Source organism: Amblyomma maculatum, chromosome 10 (genome assembly GCF_055883805.1).
Source record: "Amblyomma maculatum isolate TAMU_Amacu chromosome 10, ASM5588380v1, whole genome shotgun sequence".
NCBI lineage: Eukaryota > Metazoa > Arthropoda > Arachnida > Ixodida > Ixodidae > Amblyomma > Amblyomma maculatum.
Genome location: NC_139353.1, coordinates 89,451,606 through 89,477,694, shown reverse-complemented (window position 1 = coordinate 89,477,694; position 26,089 = coordinate 89,451,606). Strand labels below are relative to the sequence as shown.

Sequence of the window (26,089 nt, the reverse complement as noted above, 5' to 3'; positions counted from 1 at the left end):
TTGATTCGTGGGATTTATTATTCCACAGCTACTCGGGCTATGAAAGCCGCCGTGGTTGATGGCACTGGAATTTTCTGCCAACCGGTTTTGTTTAACGCTGACATTGCACAGGGCATGGAAGCCTTGCTTTTCGTCTCGATCAAAAGCGGCCTCCGCCATCAGCATTCTATCTCGCAGCCTTAGTCTAGCGCCCCAACCACTGCACCACTACAGTGGCGCACCCAAACATTAATGTCTACCCTAAGAATCAAGGTAGTAATCACAACTTGATATCATAATTATATCAGTTCAGTTCAGTCGTTCAGTCGTGTTCGACTCTTCGTGACCCTATGGACCATTTCACGCCACGCTTTCCGGTCTCTCACTCTCTTCCTAACATCCCATAACTTCATCTGCAGCGCCTCGAGGATGCCATCTAACCATCGCGTTCGCCGCCTACCCCTTCTCCGGTGACCCTTAACCTTTCCCAACATTAAATCTTTCTCCAGCGATTCTTCTCTTCTAATCAGATGACCAAAGTAGCTGAGCTTTAACTTCAGAATTTGACACTCCAATGAGCAGTCAGGGTTTATGGTCGACAATAGCGACTGATGTGATCTTCTGGCAGTCCAAGGAACTCTCAGAAGTCTCCGCCAGCACCACAATTCAAACGCGTAAGTTTTTCGGCGGTCAGCCTTCTTCACAGTCCAACTCTCGCATCCATACATCACAACTGGAAAGACCATAGCACGAGTTATACGGATCTTAGTTGGCAGACTAATGTCTCTGCTCTTTACTAGGCGGTCAAGGCAGGCCATTGCTCTCTTTCCCAGAAACAGGCGTCTCCTAATTTTATGGCTGCAGTCTCCTTCCGGGGTATTCTTGGAGCCCAAGACGAGAACATCTGTCACAGCTTCCACTTCTTGTCCCTCGATGCTCCAGAACTTGATAGGGCAAGGCTCCATGGTCTTTCTCTTTTTAATGTTCAGTTTAAGCCTAAACTTCTCACTCTCTTCTTGTACGCGTATCAGAAGTCTCTTGAATTCCACTTCATTTTCTGCCATTCAAGTGGTATCATCCGCCTATCTAAGGTTGTTGATACGTTTTCTAGCAATCTTAACTCCAGCTGAAGACTCGTCCAGACTAGGCGTCTTAAAACGCTTGCTAAAAGAGCCGGGTGCGGCCGGCTACGTAAGGCTTTCTCAAGTTGTCCTATATGCGTTGCGTGTTCGTCAAATTTTATGTCCATGATAGACGATAGTACAAATAACTTGGATACGTCACTGAATGCCGCAATAATTTCGGAGTATTCAAAAAGAGGGAATATACATGGGCTTATTTCTATCTTTCACTGCTTGTCGTGACAAGTTGCTGGAATTTTACAGCGTTATACGCCGTCATGTAGCATGCTTGAAAGGACGCAATGCAAGAGGTAGAGAGATCACTAAATTCGGGACCACGTAGCAGATCGCGGTGAAGGAAAGGGGGCTCTTCGGGAGCGTGAATCTACAGATGGATGTCACATGAAAACCAGTCTCCCAATCAAGCAGTTCTTAAAACCGCAGCCTAGCCAACAAGCCATACGAAACCAATAAAACCGAAACCGTTGTCTTCGCTGTGACAACGCGGGCAAAAAAGAATTCCACGTGTCTGCCATGTTAGAAAAGTTAATAGCCGATGAAGTTCGAAAGGAACCTACCATAAAAAGCATGGAGCTTAGTGTAGTTGTTTGGACAAGCACTTGCAACGCATAAAAATCTATGTGGGCGCCCGTACAACCAATTCCTCCCGAAGCAAACAAAAGCACGCACCTCTTTTTTGTGCATAGGCTTGTAAAACAAGCTGATTGTTCCTCTCGATCACTGTACATGCAGCATCTTAGCATATCACACACGGCTAAATAGATGTCCACTCGTCGCGCAGCCCACGTTTTATGCAGACATAACAGATGGATGTGGTGGTATAAGGTATGAACGCGGTGTAATAGTTACGAGGAAGTCAATAAAGGTACTGGCAACAAACTCTTTACTACAAACTTACAAATGTTTTCTCGAGGTCACCATTCCACTTTATGAATATTTATATACTGGGGATTGTTGTTTGTTACAGGGGCAAAATAGAATACACCGGAACTTTCTTAAAAACGCTCGGTAGAGATTTGGCCCTTGACAAAGAGCGACAGCATAAGAATAGCCTTTTTGCCACGCTACGTAATGGTAAGTAATTATTTCTTGTCATTTATCACACAGAGTCCACAAATCAGTTTTCCCACAAAAAAACATTACGCCAAATGTATTTGCTTGTACAATTACTCAAAATAATGGATTATATAGTTCACACTAATCCGGCTAACTTCCTTGGAAAAACCAGCTTCCTTTACTACAAACCAACATGAATTTAAAGAAGGCTTAACTTGCGACACACATCTTCTCACATGTAATAGTGACTTGCACATTAATCTCAACACAGGTTTTCGATTGGACTGTGTGTTTCTTAATTTCGCCAAAATATTTAGGAAGCCGTTTCATTCAGTGCTTTCACACCAACATCACCATGCTGATATAGGCAATAAGTAACGTAACTGGATCCAGAGCTTTTACTTCCTACTTCCTAGCGTTCAATTTGTTTTGCTAATTAATCCAACTCCTCCCTAGACCAAGTTAGTTCAGGCGTCCCTCAATGGTCTGCCCTGGGACCACTTTTGTTTCTTGTATACATTAGCGGCGAGCCTGCTAATATTTCGTCGCATATATATGGTTGTTGAATGATGACTGCATTGTGTGTCGAAAAATTAGTAATGAATCAGATATACCATCTTTGCAGCTTTACCTAAATAAACTGAATGGTGCCATAAGTGGAAAATGTAACTTAACATTACCAAGTACCAAACGGTGTGAGATAGTCTTTCTAACTGCAGTACTCCTATTTCCTTACTAATAATTTGTTAGGACGTGTGACATCGTACCGATATTTAGCATTAACCATAACTAACAATTTGCGGTGAAAGTTGCTTATTGAGAGTGTACATCTTTTACTCATGCACCATCACCCCTCAAACAAATGCTGTACACTACTTATGTTCGGTAACACCTTAAGTACACGTCATCAATACGCGATCCATTTCACGCCACACTAACACATAGACTCGAGTCCGTCTAAAAACTGCTAGGCTCACTTCATCCTAAATAATTCCAATAGGAGAGCAAGTATAACACAAGTGAAACTACTATTAAACATTCTCCTATTATCAGACTGCCGAAAAGCGCCGCATTTGTGCAGCAAAATTTACCATCAAACATATTTACATAATCTTTGTACCACGCCGGCACTATTTACTTCTTCGCGGAGAGTCCATAACCATAAAGTTACAATACCATATTTGGACGCCGTGATGAGTTCTAACTCAATTTTCCCTAAACTAGCAAGGAGGGGGAAAAGTTAAACGCTTATTAACAACTATATCTTATTCCGATATGTTTAGAAGCGCGCTTGAAAATGCTCTTCTTGGATGTATTTTAGTTTTTTCTTTAACATTTTTGTTTTTGTTTTATGTTACCAAGAAGTTAAAAAGTAACTGCTGAACTGCTAATTCATTGCATATGAAAGTTTACTACAGGGCACTCTGTACTTTGGTTTTACGTGCTTATCGATCTTTTTCTTTCTTTTTCATGTGTTTCGTTTATTCTTAGGAGCTATTTGTGATATTTGTTTTTTTATTGGCCCCTTTCCTCTCTAACATCCCCGTACCATGAGAGGAAAATACTGGAATGAAATAATAAGGCAAGCTTCATAGATGACAATTCCTGCTCCGCACATTCCTTGAGTGTTTAAAAAATTGAAACCTGTTTATATCCTGAAACTGCTTAAACGAAGTTGTGGTGAAGCATGCGTAAGAGAAAATCTAATTCAAGCCCATCACCATGAGCCAGCAGCAATGTAATTCAAATCGTTAGTAACTACCATATGTTATACGCACACGAGAGCAATTCAGTATTGGAAACTGTAGGTTTTTGTTGTTGTTCGGCTGTAGGAAGAAGGAAAAGAAAATGCACGGGCCTGCTACAGGCTCTGTAGCTGAGCCAACTCCGCTGCCTCGTGCAGATAGAAGAGAATATAGAGAAGACAGAAAAGGAAGAGGGAGAGAAAGACGCGCGCCGCCACAACAGCCGTCGTCCTCCACCGAAGCGGTGGCAGGTGCAACGACGGCCTACAACATATAAAAATTGGGTGGCAGGCTAGACCCCGCCGCAGGAGGCGTTCCAGCCCCGTAGATCCAAAAGGACAGGATAATCGGCTGATGTGACACAGAAGATGACTTCACACTACTTGAGAACTCTCAGCCAGAGTCCCTGAACAACAGTCTTGTAACGTAGCCTTCTGATATTAAACACAGAGCTGACCAATTAACCCACCAAGCTTCTATCAACTCGGATACGAAATTCCCTGATCAGGCGAAGCTGAAATATGCCACAAGTGTCAGTGAGTTCCCAAGCGTTGTATCATGCGGAGAATAGAATATCTGCCGAACATGCAATCGCTATGAACCATTCAATTGTTTAGATGACAAACACAGGCTGGGAGTCACCGGAATTATGTCGTCTTACACAAAAGAATCTACATTGATTATGTTCTTATTGAAATCAATACAAAGGGCACTCGTTCAACTCTCAAACTGAAGGGAAATATAAGGAAACTATTTTTGTAGCAAAGCGAATTTCAAAGAAAGGAAATATAGCAAAAGAAACACGTCATAAGTGGTGGTTGTGGATAACTGACATTGGATTCCAGGTCAGGCGGCCGGGAATAATCCCTTGCTGATTGTTGGTGACTTTAACGCCAGACATCAAGAATGGGGCTATGCTTTACAGGACACCAAAGGTAGGCAGCTATGGGAGGACACGCACGAGCTAGGTCTCACCCTCCATACGGATCCCGATCATCCAACGAGGACGGGTAACAGCGTATGTGCGGACACATCCCCAGACCTGACATTTTCAAAAAACTTACAGGGTTTAGACTGGCAAAATTCTGAGCAAAATTTTGGCAGTGACCATTTCATTATCGTTTCGGTCCTCAAAGAGGGCGTCAAGACGCGCAGGGCGTGCCAACCGGCCATTACAGAATGGGATCAATTTAGAGAAATCAGGGCAACCGCGCAATTAGAACGAATTGAGAACATTGAGGAATGGACGGAGGCACTCAAACGCCACGTTGGTGAGGCGACAAAGACGCTGGTAGGAGAGGACGCTCCTGGTATAGCAGATAGCCGACTGCTCCACATGTGGGACGCTAAACAAAGCATGGAACGCAGGCTGAAGAAACAAAAGTGGAACAAGAATCTTAGAAGACGAATCGCGAGGCATAACAAGGAAATTGAAAGCTACGCGATCAAATTGTGCGAACAAAACTGGCTCAGCAGATGAGAGAGAGAGAGAGAGAACAACTTTTATTTAAAATGCCTGCAGAATCGGTTAGGCTCCCTCCACGCAGGGAGGACAAGCTTTTACCGCGACGCGGCCACTACGTCAGTCTCGTGCGTTGTGCTCCTTGAGGTCTTGTTACGTCCCTCGCTACTTCCGCGGGTTCGAGAGGGCCGCCGCCCCCTTCTTGGGGGTGCTGCCCCCCCTCTCCTCGGTTTCGCTCGGTCGCTGCCTCTCTAGAGCTGCCGAGACCTGCTGGACGGCCTTGAGTTGTGTCTCTTGATCACAGCTCCTCGTTGCAGCCTCTAGCTGCGGCGGGATCGTCGTCTTCTCGCTGGCTTCGCGCGGATTTACTCTACAGTCCCAAAGGATGTGAGCCGCGGTGGCTCTCTCCTTCGCGCATAGTCTACACATGTCGCTCGCGTGCACACTCGGACACATGTGCTTAGCTAGCACCGGGGTAAGCAGGGACCCTGTCTGTAACTGTCTGTATAACACTGCCTCCTTCCGGGTAAGCCCCGGGTGAGGTGGCGGCATAGTCTGTCTGTTCAGTCTGTACCATTTCACTATTTCGTTGAAGGTGGTCATCTTGTCCTTGGCACTGCGCCGCGACCAAGACTCCGAGTCGGCCGTGCTTGCAGCCGCGCGGTTGGTTAGTCCTCGCGCGGCCGAGTTGGCCGTCTCGTTGTGGTTCACGTTTCCGCGTTCCGACACGTCACTGCCCATGTGGGCCGGAAACCACTTGATCACCACAGGACTTTTGCGTTCGATGTCTTCGGCCTTGCGCAGTATGCGCGCGGCCTCACTACATACCCTACCCTTGGCGTAGTTCTTCACTGCCGTTCTAGAGTCACACAACACTGTAGTGCATCCGGGGTCGGAAACGGCCAAGGCGATGGCCACCTCCTCCGCCCGGTGCGCTTCTCGAGACGCTAGATCGCGACATCCAGACCTGGGAAGTCAGAGTTGCCCTGCAGAATCTCAATGGAAGGTCTGCCGCGGGTCCCGATCGAGTGACCAACAGAGCGCTCAAGAACCTCAACGAAGCGGCCATCGAAACGCTCACGAACTTCTACAACAAGTGCTGGCAAGAAGGAAGGCTACCCAAGCAATGGAAAGCAGCCAAGACGATCCTCATCCCCAAGCCTGGCAGGCCACCCAACATAGAGAACCTCAGGCCGATCTCGCTCACTTCGTGCGTGGGAAAGGTCCTCGAGCACGTTCTCATGAACAGGTGGCAGCGTTACCTGGAAGAATCGGAGTTTTACCCAAATTCCATCATCGGGTTTCGGAACAAACTCGGGACGCAAGACGCCATGATCTTACTGAAGAACGAGATCATCGACGATACGACGGGCACCAAGGACAACAGAGCCGTACTCGGGCTGGACTTGCAGAGCGCCTTTGATAAAGTGAGGCACTCGGCTATCCTGGCCCAAGTATCCAGGCTAAACATGGGCAGGAGGACATACCAGTACATAAAAGACTTCCTGACGGAACGGACCACCGAAATCTGTGCGGGAGACCTGCAGCTCGAAGAGAAGAAGCTGGGCAGCGTCGGAACTCCGCAGGGGTCGGTAATCTCCCCGCTACTCTTCAACCTCGTGATGATCGGGGTGGCCACCCGGCTAGAAAGAGTAGCGGGAGTCCGGCACACCATCTACGCCGACGACGTTACGCTATGGGTACCGGGAGGAAGCGACGGACACATCGAGACAACGCTGCAAGAAGCGGTCAACGCCATCGAGGAGCAGCTGGACGGGTCTGGACTCGTTTGCTCTCCGGCCAAGTCAGAACTGCTGGTGATTCCCCCGAAAGGATCGGGCAGGAAAAGAAAAAATATGGAAGTCAAGTACGAGCGTCCCAAGATCACGGTCAAGACGGCAGGAGGACAAGTAATACCGGAGGTCGAGAAGATTCGAGTACTCGGGCTGCTCATCCAGCGAAACCGAGCCAACGGTGAAACGGTCAACAAGCTCGCGGGCAAAGCGGCTGCGGCAATGAGACTCATCAAGAGGGTGTCCAACAGAAAAGCGGGGATGAAGGAGGAGAGCCTGACTAGGCTCGTTCAATCCTTCGCAGTTAGCCACATAACGTACGTGGCCGCCTTCCACAACTGGAGGCCGAGTGAACGTAACAAGATAGACGCCACCATACGCAAGGCATATAAGGCGGCACTCGGTCTCCTCGGGAGCACGAGCACCGAAAAATTCATGGCGCTGGGAGTCCACAACACGCTGGACGAAATAGCCGAAGCACAGAGAACGGCGCAACTCGAGCGTCTCTCTGAAACGAGAACCGGAAGACAGATACTGCGGGACCTTGGCCTCGAACCGAGGGAAGGCAAGCAGCAGAAAGACGTACCTATACCAGATAGCATCAACAGAAAGCTCAGGGTCTTCCCGATCCCGAAGAACGTGAACCCCGAGCACAACAGGGAGCGGAGGTTGGCGAGGGCCAGGGCTCTCGTAGACCTCCACGCCAGAGAAGAAGGCGCCGCCTACGTGGACGCGGCGGAGTATCGAGGGAACACCGACGCATACGCGGCGGTGGTTGTCGGGGCATCGACGGGTGCAACGAAGACCGCGGTGAGCTCAGCAGATGCGACGAAATGGAGGGAGGCATGAATCTCTCCAAAACGTGGGGCATGCTCCGGCATCTGCTGGACCCAACAAATTCAAAAACTCAATCGGGAATAAGATTGGCAAAAGTCAGGCACGCCTTTGAAGGTGACGATGCGGCGTTTATGAATAAGTTAGTAAAAACGTACGTTGCAGACAACCAGCGTTCCCCACTCCCGAGCTACGGTGGCACGCCCAATGAGGCGCTTGACGCCCCCATCACGGAGGCAGAGGTAAGGGCCGAAATTGTAAGACTAAAAACTAAATCAGCCCCGGGCCCCGATGGGATCACCAATAAAATGCTAAGGAATCTAGACGATGACTCTATTAGTCTACTAACGGAATTCATTGGAAAAGTTTGGGAAACGAGCCAGTTGCCAGATCAGTGGAAAACGGCAAACTTAATACTAATACCCAAACCGGGAAAACCCCCGCAATTGGAAAATTTGAGACCGATTTCCCTAACCTCATGCGTAGGGAAGTTCCTGGAGCACGTAATACAGACGAGATTAACGTGCTTCATGGAGCAAAACAACCTGTGGCCGCATGAAATGGTCGGTTTCCGACCACACTTGTGCACGCAGGACGTAATGCTCCGACTAAAGCATGATATCATAGACTCGCGATCGAGAGACGCCAAAGTGATCCTGGGCCTAGACCTCACCAAGGCCTTCGACAATGTCAGGCACGAGGCTATTCTCGAAGGGCTCGAAGTGCTCGGAGTAGGGGAGAGAACGTACAACTACATAAAAGACTTCTTATCGGGCAGAAAAGCCTGCATGATATTTCAAAATTTAGAATCTCCTACGATAGAGTTAGGAAGCAAAGGCACACCGCAGGGCTCAGTGCTATCACCTTTTCTATTCAACGTGGCAATGAGAGGCCTCCCGGGTAAACTTAACCAAATCAAGGGGCTAAATTTTAGCATGTATGCGGACGTTATTAACCTCTGGATTAACCATGGGAGCGATGCGAGTACGGAGGAACGCCTGCAAGCAGCGACCGACATCATTGTCGATTACGCGGCTAAAAGGGGACTTTCGTGCTCCCCGCATAAATCTGAGTTGTTCGTTTATAACCCGAGGTACCTCCGCTGCAAGAATAGCGGGGAGTTTCATATTCAGGTGGAGGGCAAACCGGTGCCAAAAGTAGATCAGATCAGGATTTTGGGGATGGTCATTCAATCCCACGGTCACAACGGAGAGGTCCTGAAAAAATTAGAAAGTTACGCGATGCAAACCCTCGGGCTCTTGAGGAGGGTCGGCACTAAAGGAAGAGGCCTCAAGGAGAGAAATTTGCTAAAACTAATCCAGGCATATGTAATAAGCAGAATCAGTTACGCCACGCCCTACCTGGACATCAAGGCCGGCGAAAAAGAGAAGTTAGACTGCCTGATTCGAAGATGCGTTAAGAAGGCGCTAGGACTGCCCATGGGTACCTCGAGCGAACGACTGCTTGAACTCGGGGTGCATAACACGTGGGCAGAATTGGCGGAGGCAGTGCGAGTCTCCCAATTAGAGAGACTAAGCATGACCGAGACGGGCAGGGTAATCCTTGCAAAAGTAGGCCTCAACCCAGACAGGGGAGTTCAAAAAAAAGTCACAATTAATAGTGAAATCAGGAATGCCTTGGTAGTCCCCCCCTTCCCTAGGAATATGCATCCAGAATTTAATGTCGAAAGAAGGGCCAAACGAGCTGAAGCTCTAGAGCGACGGTTCAAGAACATGGGAACAAAGGAAGTAGTCTATGTTGATGCGGCAAGTGGCAGAACAGGTGCGGCGGTAGCTTCGGTAGTCGATGGCCGAGGGGCACCGGTATCCGCGGCAGCCATCAGAGGCCGCAACATAGAGACTGCGGAGGAAGTTGCGATAGCGCTAGCTTGCGTAGGAACAGAAGCCAAGTTCATAATTAGCGACAGCAAAACTGCCATTCAAAATTTTGGGAAGGGGAGGATATCGCCGGAGGCGGCCAAAATCCTCACCCAAAGAACAATAAATAGGAAAATTCAGTTAATTTGGACACCCGCTCACGCTGCCGTCCCTGGTAACGAGGCGGCTCACGAGCTAGCCCGAGCTCTCTACTTCCGGGTAGCCGTCGAGCCCCCCGAATACTGGGCATACGACGAGCGTCTGCAAAATTATGGGGAAATCATCGACCATTATAAATTGGGACATAGACTGGTACCCCCGCCAGATGTTAGACTAAATAATAGAGAAGCTGTCGCGTGGAGGCGGCTACAAACTAATACGTTCATGAACCCGGTCTGGGCGTTTCACGCGCTACCAGACTTTAGGGACAATGATCTCTGCAAACACTGTGGGGCGAGAGGGACCCTCGACCACATAATTTGGGAGTGCCCACAATCTCCAGGGATAGGGCAAAATATAACAAGTAGAGAAGCCTGGGATACCCTGCTGCGAAGCGCGGACCCTGCGATCCAGCACCGCACCGTCCATCTGGCGGAAGAGGCCGCAAGAAGCCAAGGGCTACCTGCCAGCCTCTAATCCGCGGGCGCACGACTCCCCGTTTCCGATGGAAATAAAAGTTGTACAACCAACCAACCAGGCAGCAGGAGTGAGCGGCCGCGCGTTCGATGAGCTCCGTCGAACGCAGCCGTTCAAGTCCAAGTTTCGACCTACGGCGTGCATTATACCGCTGGATTCGACTACACACGTGAAGTGGAGTCCGAGGAGACCGCAAGTTCGGAGGTAGGCACGCTAATTTGCCTATTTTTCGGCGGCCCACGCGGGACCGCTAGGCCTACCCGTAAGCCTAGCAGAAGAAAGACGCTCTCGGCGGCGGGGGCCACAGAAGAGCATGAGCAACGCAATGGAGCTGGTGGAGGGAGAGACTATCGACCCCGCGGAGCTAACTAAGGGTACGTAGTTTATTACGAAAAAGAAAGGCCGCGTAGTGCCCCTCGAAGAGGAAACGCGAACCGCGACCAAAGATGAAGAGCGGCGGACTACAGGTCACAAGGCCGCCATCGGAAGAAAGCTAGCGGCAAAATCGGTAGAGAAGCAGTCCGTGCAGATACCGAAGGACGCCGAAAAAATAATAATACGCCCCCGGGGCGGAGTCAGCCGTCTAATAGAAGGTGGAATGATTGAACTGGCTGAATCGATCGCCCGCGCCGCCGGCATCGATCTCAAGGACGCCGAGAACGACATCTTCTCGGCAAATATAAAGCAACAGTCCATACTAATCGCCACTACTAGCGAAGAGCGTGGAAGAAGGTACGCGGCTTTGCGCGCAGTTCTTTGCGGCAGCGAAAATATAGAAGTAAAGGCCTATCCGGCTATGCCTGAAGATTGCGGCAAGGGAGTCGTGCACGACGTCCCCCTACGCTATTCCAACGAAGAGCTATTGGAACGAATACGCAGGAGAAAGGAGAACCCTTCAGTGCTCGGTGTTCGCAGACTGGGAGCAACCTCCAAGACAATACTAATCCTCTTCGAAGATCAGAAGGTACCGCGCTGGGTGTACCTATCTCCTTTCGCGCAAAGATGCGTCTTGTACAAGAAGAAATATGAAGTTTGCCACGCGTGCGGGCGCATGGGACACCGAGACGACGTCTGTCCGGATCCGACGAATAAAAAGTGCCGCGGATGCGGCATGGAAAACCCGAAAGAAGGTCATCTGTGCGAACCGAGGTGCCAGCTATGCGGAAAGAATCACCTCCTCGGCGACAAGCGATGCCGGGAGATATATAGAACCCCATACATCACCAAAAAAAGACGTTGGGAGAAAAAACTGGGTCAGCAGGAACAACTGAAAATGGCTGATGCAACGCAAAACTGCGAGCGAGAGGGACGCTCAAGAACCAGAAATGGTAAAGAGGACCCCCGGCTACTAAGAAGGAGATCGAGATCAAACAGCAAGGACTGCCACCACTTCACAGCCAAAGAGGGGGACTTCCAAAGTCTGGAGGAAGGAGCCACCGCCAACTCTACGCGACGCCGCTCGAGCTCCGGTACCAGGGACCGTTCCAGCTCTGGACGAAGGCGCTCCAGTTCGAGGACCTTGGCCGACTCATCCACTGCCAGCAGCTCCGGGTGCTTTACACGGGACCCCAAGACGTCGTGGGGACCACCTGCACGCAGACGCAGTCCGAGCGAAGATCGAAAAACGGTAAGCTTCACGGTTAGCAGTTCCCAGGTAAATAGGGAGGCAGACGAGAGAACTAAAAAACTAGAAAAAGAGAATCGAGAGCTCAAGAGCATGCTCAGCACGCTCACTACAGAGATTCAAAATTTAAGAATGGAAAAGAGTACCCCCCTCCTCCACCGAGGAACCAACTGGTACCCCAAAAACAGGTACAGAAACAGATGCCCTCTTCCCCGCCTACAAAGGTCGTAGTCGCGCGCCCTGAGCAGAGGGATAATGAAGAGGAGAAAATGATTACTGAAACAATCAGGCCACCCCCGCAAAAACGTAAAGGGGACGAGACGGATCCGCTGGTGGCATTAGAAAGGAGACTGGACGCTAAATACGAAGCAAGATTTGAAAGAATCGAGACCCTCCTCACCCAATTAATGGGTGCGGTAAATCAAATGCAGACGCAATTCACCGCGGTGCAGAACGCCTTCACCGAGAGGTTAACTACATTAGAAAAGACTGTGACCCCAATTCAACAAAATGGACAGGCGCAGTAAAAATGAAGACTCTCTGGTGTGGCAGTGGAACTTCCGCGGCTTCCAACGAAAGCGAGCGCTATTGCAACAGCACTTAGAGCAGAGCCCAGAAAAACCTTTAGCTATAGCCCTTCAGGAAACAGGAAAAGGTCTACCAAAATTATCGGGATATCAGGCGTTCCACGGTAACCGGGGAGAAAAATCCCGCGTCTCCACTCTAGTTAAAAGACACATAGCGGTAGTCGAGCATGAGGTCAACTCGCGAGACTTTGAAGCTGTATTAATAGAAATTATCACTGGTCGCAAGGAAGAGGCTAGTCTCTTCATCTTAAATGTGTACAGCACCCCCCAGCAGAGAAAGGTACGTTTCCGCGCCCTCTTCCGCAAAGCGATCAAAACAGCAGGAAGCAATACTCTTATAATTTTCGGAGACTTCAATGCCGCCCACCAAGAATGGGGCTAGAATAGACACGACCCCAAGGGTAGGCAACTGTGGGAGGATATACTTGAGCTCGGCCTCACCCTGCTGACGGACCATAGCTGTCCGTCCAGGATGGGAAACAGCGTCTGTGCAGACACCACCTCGGACCTTACCTTAGGAAAAAACACGGGAGACGCAGTCTGGAAAAACACAGCTGAAAATTTTGGCAGTGACCACTTTGTTCTGACTCTCACCCTCAGCAAGGGCGTCAAAACGCGTCGCCTCAAAAAACCCAAAATCACTGATTGGGACAGGTTTAGGCAAATCAGAGAAAACTGCGAATCGGGAAATGAAATCCAAAACATAGAGCAATGGGCAGAGACGCTTAAGAAACAAGTAGAGAAAGCAACCACGACCCTACGGCAGGACGATGCGCCGGTGACGGTTGACAGCAAACTCCTTCATATGTGGGAAGCAAAATGCGGCATGGAGAGGCGTCTCCGGTCACAAAGATGGAACAGGAACCTTAGGCGAAGGATAGCAAGATATAACAAAGAGATTGAAGATTACGCAGTAAAACTTTGCGAACAAAACTGGTGTAGTAGGTGTGACGAGATGGAAGGGAACATGAGCCTTGCTAATACGTGGAGCCTACTCAGACACCTACTTGATCCTGACAATTCGAAAACTCAATCGGCCATAAGACTGACGAAAGCCAGGCACGCGTTCGAGGGCACGGACGGGGAACTCATGGCGAAACTAATTAACATGTACGTAGGCGACACACAAACCTTACCCCTGCCGGATTACGAAGGACCCTTAAACGAGGCCCTAGACGCGCCGATCACGGAGGCGGAGGTTCGCGCCGAAATATTAGGCCTAAAAACAAAGTCGGCTCCCGGCCCAGACGGAATCACAAACAAGGTTCTCCGAAATTTGGACGATAATTCCATCCGCGCGCTCACCAAATACATGAGAATCGTATGGGACAGAGGCCGCCTCCCACAACAGTGGAAGACGGCAAACGTAATTTTGATACCGAAGCCAGGCAAACCCCCTAAACTAGAGAACTTACGACCAATCTCTCTAACATCCTGTATAGGGAAATTGATGGAGCGGGTAGTCCAAACGCGACTAACGCGTTTCATGGAGCTTAACGACCTGTGGCCGCACGAAATGGTTGAGTTCCGGCCCGGCCTGTGCACACAGGACGTAATGCTCCGCTTGAGACACGATATCATAGAAAGCGAAACCAGGGACGCGAGGGTACTACTAGGTCTAGACCTGACAAAGGCGTTCGATAACGTAAAACACGCGGCAATTCTTTCTGGCATCCAAAAATTGGGGGTCGGAAAGAAAACGTACGACTACGTAAAAGACTTCCTGTCGGGTAGAACGATAAAGTTTCAGGACATTGAATCCTCCACCGTCAACTCAGGTGTAAACGCCAGATAAACATCAGCGTAACAGTAGACGGCCAAATAGTGCCAAAAGCCGAACAAATTAGGATCTTGGGGCTGTTTCTACAAGCAGATGGGTACAACGATACAACGGTAAAGAAACTGAACGCGTACGCCACGCAAGTCACGGGTCTGTTGAGGAGAATCGCACTAAAGGGTCGGGGCCTTAAGGAACGAAGCCTCCTGAAACTAATGCAGGCTTACATCACTAGCCGCATATGTTACGCCACACCATTCCTAAACATTAGATCAGACGAAAAGCAGAGAATAGACACACTCATCAGACGATGCGCGAAGAGGGTTCTGGGACTACCCATCTCGACCTCGACTGAACGCCTCCTCGAAATGGGGGTGCACAACAATTGGACGGAACTAGCGGAGGCTGTGCGCATGGCGCAACTAGAAAGATTAAGCAGAACCACCACGGGCAGAACCATCCTCGGCTGGGTGGGACTGCAGTCAGATAGAGGAACAAGCCACAAAGTAGACATTCCACGAGAGTGTCGCGAATATATAATAGTGCCCCCCCTACCTCAAAACATGCACCCTACGTACAACATGGAGAGGAGACAAAAGAGGGCCGAGACGCTCGCAAAGAAAGCGGGGAAAATGAAGCCGGGGGAGGTCGCCTACGTGGACGCGGCTAGCGGGAAGTCGGGGGCGGCGGTGGCTGTGGTCGTCAACGGCCGCGGCGTGCCCGCCGCCGCCGCGTCCGTTAAAAGCCGAAATGTAGACATGGCTGAAGAAGTTGCAATAGCGCTCGCTTGCGTTGGAACGGAAGCCAGCATAGTTATTAGTGACAGCAAAACAGCTGTCTGGAACTTTGGAAAAGGGAGGGCCTCGACGGAGGCAGCCAAAATTTTAGAGAAAGGAAAACTTGAAAGAAAGATTCGAATTATTTGGACCCCCGCGCACGAGTCCGTCCCCGGCAACGAGGCGGCGCACGAGCTAGCCCGAGCTCTCTACTTCCGGGCAGCCGTAGAGCCGCCTGATTGCGATGGGATGGACGAGAGGCTGCAAACTTATAAGGAAATTTTAGAACACTACAGACTTAGCCGAAGGTCCCTGCCACCACCGGACCGAACGCTAACTAACAAGGAGGCCGTCGCTTGGCGGCGCCTGCAAGCTGGTAATTTCCCAAGTCCCGTCTGGCTTTTCCACACGCAAGTGGAGGAAAAGGCGGACGATAAATGCGAAACCTGCGGAGAAAGGGGTACTCTTGATCACATAATCTGGCAATGCCTTGATTCCCCTGGCGCCAAGGAAAACATAAACAGTAGAGAAGACTGGGAACTGCTACTGCGGAGCGAGTCCCCCGCCAACCAGCAGCAAGCTGTCCGCCTGGCGGCTGAAGCCGCGAAGAAACACTGTCACTTCGCCTGTCTTTAGTCGCGGAGGCCCCGGCCTCCGTCCCATAGGCCTGCGTGCCGGGGGCGGGGAGTAGGGGCCTCCTACATCGGTGGAAAAATAAAGTTCATAATAATAATTGTGGATAACTCTAGAAATAAATGCCGTGCGCATAGTCAACTGGGCCAAAGACAGGAACTTTGTGGAAATAGTGTAGCAGGGGTTCTCTGTAAGCATCGCTGAATGGAACCAGAGACAGATTTCGAAGCATTTCTCCTTAATTTCATAACGGCATCCTCGAGAGTACTAAATTCTAGAAGGCACTTTGGACCACTAAAGTACGATTAGGAGACAGCCATTATAGCGCGGTAAATCGTAGCCCTTCACTACGGCGCCTCTATCTCCTTTTCTTCCTTGGTACATGTGTCCGCGGAGAATCGCGACAGATACTGCAGTTTTTCTGTGCTGAAAAGCAATTTGAAACACCGCTGAAGCCTGCTGTACTAACGCCTCCTAGATATCTCAGTCTGCTTCTGATTGCTCGAGAAGGGGTAAATTAAAAGCGCCACAAGGTCGCCTGGATCGGACGCCCGAAGGAGTCAGCTTTGTACATGCTTGAATCGCCTGATGACGTGATGATCAGTCGTGACAGTACATCCCGTGCTCCTTGTTGAACACAACGAGCATTTCATTGAACGCATCAAGTGTTGTTGAAAGTTCACGGGCGTTCTATAATTCGTTTACAGGAAACGAAAGGCGCAGTATCTGTCACTCGCGGAATCCCGCTATCAACCCCATGGTAGACAAAGGGATTTATGAAAAGCGTTTCACGGTCCGGTTGTTTTTATGGTGGTGCATTGTCTCGCTAGGGATATGGCGGGCTCGTAATTAGCAGCCCGGTAACTTCAGACATGGGCAAGTTTGTGTGTGCAGTTTTTATTTGTTTTACGGAAGTTTTCTGATGCAATAAGCAAGCAAAATCCGGGGCGTGGCGTACTGGTAAAGTGCTGGGATGCAGATCCAAAGGATGCAGGTTCGTTTCTCGGTGAAGAAAAAGTTTTTTTTTTTTTTGCGAAAACAATACTACTCGCACTTTCAAGCCTTCGCGTGACCCGGCCGCAGTTACGTTTTACATCATCATCATCATCAAAACGTTTTATTTCCACTGAAATGAGACTTCCTTTCGGACCCCCCGGCACGCAGGCCTAAGGGAGCCCTACTCAGGAGCCTCGCAAACTAAAGTCTGGTGAAGACACATTGTTGCTTCACGGCCTCAGCCGCCAGGCAGATGGCTTGTTGCTGTTGAGCGCGGTTCTCGCTCCGCAGCAAGGTCTTCCAGGCTTCTCTATCTACATTTTGCTCGGCGGTCGGGCAGCCAGCACATTCCCAAATTATGTGGTCTACAGTGCTCCTCTCCCCGCATGTTATGCAATACTGGTCTTTCTCCTCTTTAGAAATTGTCACGTATGCCCAGAAGGGCCTTATATGATTTCCCCCTTGAAATCTCCATGCAATTGCCTCCTCGTTTCCGAGGGAACGGTCTGGCGGCGGATAGACCCTCCTGCTTAGCTTATAGTGTTCCGTGATCTCGTTGTATGTAATCAAGCTATCTTTCATGCCTATGCAGAGGGCTGCTGTACGGCCGCCCGGTGATAGCGAGCTCGGGCAAGCTCGTGTGCAGCCTCAGCTGGAATCCATATTATTTATACATTACGTTCTATCGGCCTCGCCTCGAGGACGCGTGTTGCCTCTTCCGAGATTCTTCCTTTCCCAAGGTTCCTCACTGCATTTTTGCTGTCAGATAAAACTGTTCTGGCCTTGGTACCGACGCAAACGAGCCCTATCGCCACCTCTTCCGCCGCGCTGGCATCTCTCGTGCGGCTCCAAGCGCTACCATTAATGCTCCTGCCCAGTCGACAACCGCGGATACAGCAGCCGCCCCGTGCTGTCCGCACGCCGCGTCTACATAAGCAACCAGGTCTGTAGGTCGTTTCCTCATCTTTCTCTCGCAGGCCTTAGCTCTATGTTCTCGCCTTTCTTTGTTGTACACGGGGTGCATGATTCGCGGCATAGGTGGGACGCGTATCTTGGCCCTGATTCCTGGCGGGACGTTTACCATCTTGTGCGTGCTACTTTCTGTCAGGATTTCTACCCATTCGAGTATTGTTCTGCCTGTTTCAGACTGGCCGAGCCGTTCCAATTGCGATATTCTCTATAGCTCAAGCCATCTGTTGTAAACTCCCATTTTCTCAAGCCGCTCCGTCGACGTGGATATGGGGAGTCCCAGAGCTCACTTGACGCATTTCCTCATTATTCTGTCTATCTTCTCTAGTTCTGTCTTGTTCATGTTTACGTACGGCGTCGCGTAGCAGATCCGACTTATTACGTACGCCTGCGACATTTTCAGCAGATTCATTTCTTTTAGTCCTGTCCCCTTTACTGCTACCCTCCTGAATATGCCTACTACTTGGTCTCCATATGTGGCTAATTTCTTTATGCTGTTGGTGTTGTTGCCCTTCTTGTTGATAAACATGCCTAGGATCCTCATTTCCTCGACCCTGGGCACTTCCAGGCCTTCCACCACCACTTATTTTCCTACTTCCCTCTTGTTCCTGCCGTCGCTATTATATCCAAAAAGCTCTGACTTTTGCGGTGAACACGCCAGGCCTCTTTCAGCCGCATACTTCACCACTACGACTGCTGCCCTTTGCAAACTCCACTCAATTTCCGCGTCGCTTCCGCTATTCATTCAAATGTTTATGTCGTCGGCGTACATGCTGAATTTTATATCAGGGATCTTGTTTAGCAAAGCCGGGAGACCTCTCATCGCTATGTTAAACAGTCACTCAATTAGGGTGACGTCAGGGTGTAACGTCATCCATCTGCCGTCAGCTATAAGGACCAAGCTGAAACGAGTACGCTCCAGCATACGATACAATATATACAGTCAGCCGCAAATACTTTTTTTTTTAACTTCACACGTCATCCTTACCTGTCAAAACATGCCTTTTTGTGCCATAGTCAGTAGACTGTCACCAGTGTGAGCAGCCAGACACTATAGATCACTGCTTTGTGAATTTCCTTGATAGAGTGTTTTTTTAGGACATTCTTCAACGGACTCTCGGGCGTCTTATACCTTTTTTGCTCATCGGAATGTTTAGCCTGTGGAAGAACCTCATGACAGATCGCCACGCAGAGCCACCACGTTCATCGAAGTCTCTGTTCGGAGAACAGTGTACTATGGTGTGGGGGGTATATGCTGCGCAGGACCGACCTCTTGCCTTGTTACCTTTACTAGATGCATGTATATGAATTCCAGAATTTTAATTCGTAGCCAAAGTGAGAGCTAGAGGCTGGTGTAGCTGTGTATTGACAGGGTGCGGGATGCGACCTTGTTAAATTGGCTCGAAGTACTTCCATGCAATACAAAAATCTGTGCACCGGCTCCCGCGAAGCTCGGTTCCAACCCTCGTTGAGAAGCTTTTCGCTTCAAATCAGTAAAATACACAGCAAGGTTGATCTCTAGCAAATCTTAGCCAGTATAGCTATGTGCAAGAGGCATCTTCCACAGCACGTGTAACCGAGTTTAATGGCAAAAACGATGTCATCGATAGTTCTAGCATGCTTAATTTCATACACAGCCTCCGCAGCAATGTTTTTACAAAATGTTTTGCTTGCTTGAAATCCTTTTTTCCTAAAATGAAAATAGAAAATCCGGTGATTGGGCCCAAGATTATTAATGTTTCTTGTCTATATTTATCAGCAAAATGTATGGTTCAATATAACATTAGTGAGGTCATATGTACACCTTACAAGAGCAGTGGCACATAGTTTGGGCCTTGAATAAAATACGGGCAATCGTCTTTACCAGTACTGCCTAACGCAAGTACGGGGGTTTATTTGAGAGGCTGGTGACCACTTTTAGGGATCCACCCCGTCTGGTGCCTTCATGCACCACCGATTTATTTTGGGCCCAATAAATGTTGATTCATCATCAACCTCGGGTCGAAACTCGTACGTAAACTCTGAATTCTCAGTGCTTGTTAAATAGCCCAGTGTGGACAAAATTTTCAGAGGTCTCCTTACGGCGCATCGCATCGCCTCAGTCAGTTTTTGGGAGTGAACTTTTACCGAAAAGAAACCAATGTACCTGAATGTATCTGATCTAAGCAGGCCCATATTGCCCATTCTTTCTGAATATAGGCATTTTCTCTTCCTCGTATTGTAAACCGCACATGGTACCTCAAAAAATGTTTAAATCCTAGTAATTTTCTATCTACTCAAAGCAGAAAGCTGGACTTGGTTTCTTAAGCACGAAAATAATCATGCTTCCATGACTATCCAGTCATTATATGAAAAGCTTCGTTGTTAAGTTTTAAGAGTGTATTTTCCAATCGTGTGCAATCGTAGTGGTAGGATAGTTCTTGCTATGTACACTATCCGCTAAATGTTGCTATGTACAAATCCGCTAAAGAAGGATTTTCATAAACTGCACAACGTTTTGATCGCATTCTTTAGCAGTAACAGAGAGGTCTTTAGTACATCGTCATAAACAAAACTTAGACTCCGGAGGTTAGACACATAATTGTGACATATTAGTTTTTACAACTGTAGTAAAATAAATATAGTAATAAAGCGCTAAATAACATTTTGAACGTTACATTTCTAAAATTTGCTAAGCGAACAGATATCTTTTATACTGATCGGTCAAGAAAATATTTCCCTGCCCGCACCTAATGTTCACGCAATTGACAAAAAGCGCTTGCATTTTTTTTTAACTTGTGCGTTTTCAGTCTCAGTACAACCCTAGCTTTCTTCCTCAGAACTTCACTTTGCGATAAATGATTATAGAGACACCTCACAAGTATATACGTGAATCACATCTAAATTCAACATGTGTATGTGGAACAAGGTTGCAAGAAAGTTTCGATTTCTAGAACGTTAACCGTTCCAAACAAGTGATATTGGTATAACTTTGCAGTCAATTCATACTGCCTAAATCCAAACACGCAAGGCTCGTTAATAAAAGAGTCGCGTGAAACATTTACGAGCTACTAGTTGAGACAATGCGAAATCATCGCCTGGTTTCATAGCGGTGATATGAGAACAAACAAGTTTTTCATTACCAAATGCATACGATACAAGAGTTACTTTTTAAATAAATTGTGCCAATATTTAAAGTATGATTCTCGGGAAAGGATAATACTTAAGAGGAGCGAAAGTGTGAGCAGTGGACAACATTGCACTAATGATTTGCAATTCAATTCATAGAATATCATTGCTTCTATTAATACACTGTAACAAATATAGTGTGCCTCTGTGACTCTTTCAGAACATTTTCTAGAAACTCGGCAATTTGTGATGTCTTTTAACACCAGCACTTTTTTTTTTCAGGGTCATGGCCGATGTTGTATACACTTGGTTTTGCTGATTACTTAGGATGCGCCGTTTTTCGGGTTCAAAACATGACTCCCGGTGGGTATAATATAGTAGGCCCGAAAAAAAGCTTCGAAAATAAAGAGTACCCATTTCTAGCTTTCTCCTTGAACCGGAGTTTTAGTGGTGATGAATATGATTAATCCTTTTTTCTTAATTTACACGTCAGATATTTGTTAACCTTCGGATGTGTCATAATGAGAAGCTGAAATTGAGCACCGTGAAAACAAAATATATTCTAAAACCAGATGCCCCATTGTGTCATGCTAGTATCAAGTAATTCATCATTTTCACTATCAAAACGTATATTTTTTATTTAAAGTAAACGTAAATTTCGAAATTATATACACCTTCTCAAGCTAAGGGCACTCCAAAGCATATTAAGCTGCTAAAAGGGCTAAATAGTTCATTTTATTGCCTTTACAGGTCATAAAGAATAGAAACTAATTCGCGTGTGTTAAACTACAGTTCAAGGATAAATTAAATAAAAAGAATGACTGCATATTACTGTGCAGTGTGCCGCTCTCAGGATGTTAAGCAAGTAGCGACATCTCTACACCGCCCTTATAAGGGCCGGTACCCAAGTGCGAATGTCTTAACATTGCAGTTTTGAGAAATTCAGTCTTAAATCGTTTTTAGTGAACGCTGCAGATATGACCGGCTTTATTTTTGTCGGCTGTCGTTGCATTTTTAGACATTTAAATTCGCCAGATAATAATAATAATATGCCAACAACTAATTTTCGTTGCCATGAAAAAGAATCATCCTATTACCGCTAGTCTGGCTAATCCCACAGGGAAAAAGTGGCTCTCGCATATTGCTCCCATTAATCAGGTCCCGGGCTTTCTCTATCCAATCAGGCGCTGCAAACTTAACCAGTCCAACAACCGAATTTTGCGCCACCCTGGGTACACTTATATTTCCTTGGTTACCCTTAGCGACCACCGGGTATCCTTTCTGCGCACTGTGCATACTTTGCTAATGCCGATTTCGTCTTCCTGATACTGAACAAAATGTCACAAACTTGCGTCTGTTCGCATAGCGTCTCGGCAAAAACGTCGGTACAATGTATTTACTATTCCTGAATTTTGCAGCTGTTTTGAATGCTTTGCGTCAAATGTTTTGCGGAAAAACGTTTCTGGAGCATTGATGCCTTTTGAGTACATTCTCATTAAAGTCTTAAGTTAAGCTTAATGCGAACCGAAAGAAAATTTGCTTTTCCCGTGCGGAAATTCCACGATATTAAAGATAAACTGATATACTTCACGCCGAAATCGCAGTAGCTTGCAAAGCGTGGAGATTGCGAATCAGAAAAATATTCATATGATTCCGCGTTGAGTTGCAAGGGTGACTATTTAGATATTATGAATTGACAATTGAATTTTCTAGTGCGATATAGAGACATAAGAGTGAGTGCGCGCCCCATAAGAGGCTGAATTTCTGCAGCAGTGGTGAAATAAAATATATGTTCCAGGGAACGAGCAAGAGCTATCAGCGTATATCAAAGCACCGTCAATAAGAGTCAGCCCTTGGGAATCGGCAATAGGCTATTGAAGCATATGAAATTTTCCCTTAAATAATTTTTGTTTTATATTTTTCAGGATGCATGGTTCTTTTAAGTGACGACGTAGCACGGAACAACATGTCGACTAACTGCACTGCATTTTACAAGAACGCTTGCGGCAAAGATCCGATTCGTCAAGTACCTTGCGCAAATCGTAGTGAGAGCATCGAACTTGGGCTGTAATAATAACTATAATTTTATTAAAGCTGGCGGGCTCTTTTGTCAACACTAAAATTCCTTCTCTTATCGAAACCAGAAAAACTGTCGCTAAATTTACGAGTCTTCCTACATATCATTTTTATTATATTACGCATCAAAAATAAATCATAAGTGTATGTTTTAAAAGTTTGGCACTCCACTTATGCAAAGAAATGCCACGCGAATAATGAAAGGGTTCATTACATGAGAGCTTAGGGAATACGGTGAAATAACTGGACACTTTCAAGGCGCTTTATGTATGTACTTCTTTTCCCATTGTTGTGTCGGTTCGGTTATACCAGATCTCTTAGTAGCCGTGGCTGGGTACGCTAAAGCGAAAGCTTTACTGGCCTTGTCTAGCCTAGGTCATCAGTGACGCTATGTGACCTCAGGTACAGCGTGAAGAGCCCAGCCCGCTCTGCGTTCCTTCACATATGTGGCGCTCTCAGTTCTTCGCAAAACTGGTGCGCGGAACCAGTGGCGCTCGATTCTTCTTCCTCTTTTGGAGCCTCTTATTTCTACTTCGCAAACCTTCACAAACCTACCAAATTTTATTCGTAACAGTGCACGGCGCGTATCTCCGCAAGTACAGGGGGTATTAAGATGACGCCAAAGCATACGCCAGTGCGTTGCCGACAACGTTTTATTGTGTTTTCCAATACTGCGCCAGGTTTCGGACCATCGCGTCGCCCCGGAAAGGGCCACGTTTGACCTTGAACAGCCGTGAACATTGAACCCCTCATTTATATGGGGGCTGGTAGCTCACGCCCACGCGTCATACTCTTAGAAAATGAACTTAAGTGTCCCCAATAATGTAGCGCCTTACACTGATAGGATGTGACAGGGGAATAATGTAGCAGGCAAAAGAAGCTTCTGCCATTGCTACCGCAGTTCAACTAGGGTTAACCAGAGTGAAACTACAACTAACGATTTGTGTCCTGTTTTGACTAATGTGGTCGGTGGTTCAGCTACTCGCGTGCCTGAGCAATCTTTGTCAATGCACTTCATGGCACCACTGATATTATAAAAACTGAATCGCCATCATGGCTGATAGTTTCCACTATATGCAAAGACACCGCTGCTTTGAAAAAATTGGATTATATGCCGCACCGACCCATTCGCAGTCGATATTGCTGACTGCACTTTAAGTGGACCTCTGGCAGCGCACACATCTTTATTTATTTATTTATTTATTTATTTATTTATTTATTTATTTATTTATTTATTTATTTATTTATTTATTTATTTATTTATTTATTTATTTATTTATTTATTTATTTATTTATTTATTTATTTATTTATTTATTTATTTATTTATTTATTTATTTATTTATTTATCTATCTATTTATTTATTTCCAATACTAACTTTCTCTAGTTGAGACTATAGCACGTGGGCATTACATTCATAATATCGAAAACATGATGATGGAATGAGTCAACGCAGCTCTACAGAAATGCAGTATTAGGCAATTCTTACACCACACGAAAACTGAAAATGTGCTATTAAATTCGCGCAAACAGCTCACAAAATAAAGAACACATACAAGTTCAAAAACGAAACAATTGGATAACAGGCTGTCTACTGTGTTAAACAACGGAACGAAAAAAAGAAAGCGAAATTCCTAACCGAATAATTTCAGCTCAACCCGTGGCCTGTAGTTTGGAACAAAAACTTCAAAACGAATCAACGTTACTAACAGATGAATGCTTGCAATTCCATTCGCTTGCTGCCAGCGGGGAGAAAGAATGTGTGATATCCAAGACCTCCTTGCGCTACGGACGAGCTTCGTCAACAGAAACTAGATCAAGGTACACAGATGACTCGAAAGGCACAACTACCTTATTAACGGGAGAGTTAAGGAGGCGTGTCAAAGTAGGCGGACCCTAGGACCGACATCAGCATAACACAAGTTAAGAGCTTCTCCTTTAGTTCGCACTTGCATGAGTGCCGTAAAATACTCCTCCTAGCTGAACCGCTGAATACATTTTGCAGCTCATAGTTCGACAGGAAAGGTACTTGGTTGAGTGTACCGTTTATACCAAACTTGCTTGGGGTGCTTGCCTCATTCGATCAGGACGAGTCCGATCTTCGCGTCGTCTGTGGCGGGGGCGAAGCACAGAAGCCGCGCTCTCCCATTGGTGGCATCAACGGCACCATCTCGTTGTGTCGCGAGCTCAGAAAGATTGAGATGCACAAACAAAACTTCGAGTTTAGTGCAATTCTGGTCAAACGCTACTGGTTATTCATAAATAGTTTGGAACAAGCTCTACCCTTCCGCTAAGAGTCTGTACGCCTAACTTTCTACCCCGAATGTGAAGAGCGCTGCAGCTATAGGCAATACGAGATTGCATCACAGCTGCTTTCACCGCTCTCGCAGAGACAGAGACTTGCTTTGGTTTCCCAACTCCACAAACGATAATAATAATAATTGTTTCACAGGTTGAAGCGTACCTGTGAATACGGTGGGAACAGGAACACGGCAATCCCAGTGTTCGAGGACAATGCCTTGTTTAGTGCGAGAGATGGTCGTTGCCGAGACATTGCACGTAGTCGCCCGATACAACGCCGCATTGCAGTAAAACGAATATCGTTAGCTAAATCTGATGACGAAATGTGCATTTATGTAGACGCATCCCTAAAAGACAACATGTTAGCAGCAGCCTTAATTTGCCCAGATTACCCGTCTTTCAACGGTTCTGCCTCTCCTTACGCCCCATGGGCTAATCTAACCGACGGTGAGATTCTGGGACTTATGACGCACTAAAATGTCTACAGTCGAACCTTATATCAGCCATGGACTAAACCTCACTCTACATCAGACTCATCACAGACTGTGCTGCCGCCACGCTTGAAATAAATAACCTACTACTGCCAACTTAATCGTAACCAAGCTCTATCGCACAGTATCCCCGCTCGAAGGTCGTGGCCATTGTATTCGTGCCGTCAACACTGGATGTTGGCACAGGCAATCAGTCCGCTCACGAAGCGGCCAGGGAGTGCCTACTCA

At 47.3% G+C, this 26,089-nt stretch overlaps 1 long non-coding RNA gene across 1 annotated transcript; it reads left to right on the top strand.

Annotated features, from left to right (window-relative positions):
• Window positions 1-2,086: 2,086 nt before the first annotated feature.
• On the top strand, window positions 2,087-23,094 carry LOC146176980 (uncharacterized). The gene is made up of 3 exons (XR_014701245.1): window positions 2,087-2,195; window positions 21,277-21,357; window positions 22,920-23,094. It is a non-coding gene; the product is annotated as an uncharacterized LOC146176980 (long non-coding RNA).
• The last annotated feature ends 2,995 nt before the right edge of the window (window positions 23,095-26,089 follow it).